Below are 797 nucleotides of genomic sequence, written 5' to 3'. Positions count from 1 at the left end.
GGTGATGCTTCTTTTATGTTTGAGTTTCTTTTCATTACCATTCATAGACTGGGAGTAAATAACAAATTGTTCAGACACATTTTTAATAACTCAGAAAAAAAAATCAACCAACAAACAGCTTTCATTATAAGCTCTGATATCCAGCAATAACATCAAAGAAAACAGAGTGGGCCTTATAAATGCCTTTGAAATAAATCCAAACTTTATTTAACTAGGCAAGTCAGTTAAGAACAAATTCTTATTCACAATGACGGCCTACACCGTCCAAACCCGGACGACGCTGGGCCAATTGTGCGCCGCCCTATGGGACTCCCAATCACGGCCGGTTGTAATATAGCCTGGATTCGAATCAGGGTGTCTGTAGTGACGCCTCTAGCACTGAGATGCAGTGCCTTAGACCGCTGTACCACTCAGGAGCCCAAAACGTTCCACCCCTGCATCAAAACGTTACATACCTGCCCAGACAGTAAAACCACAGGGAAATTAAAACTATCAGTTCAGTCCATCCACTACAAAAGTGATTGAAAATGAAAACAAAACCATTAGAGATAGAGAGATCACTGTAGTATGACATGAGTGGGGGTATCTGATCTACATGTAAGGCAAAGGCAGCAAAAAACAATATAACACATTTGTCCAAGGTTATATTTAGGACACAAAATTTCAAGTTCCCACTATAGAAAAAGCATGACTCATCCAACAAACAGAGGATCAACATCAACGTTGCACTGGTCTGGTAGAATATTGCATGAATGAGTGTGTGAGATGAGATGTGGCAATGAGAAGTGGACAATGCT

Source organism: Salvelinus namaycush, chromosome 16, assembly GCF_016432855.1.
Source record: "Salvelinus namaycush isolate Seneca chromosome 16, SaNama_1.0, whole genome shotgun sequence".
Taxonomy (NCBI): Eukaryota; Metazoa; Chordata; class Actinopteri; order Salmoniformes; family Salmonidae; genus Salvelinus; species Salvelinus namaycush.
This window is presented reverse-complemented; position numbering follows the sequence as displayed.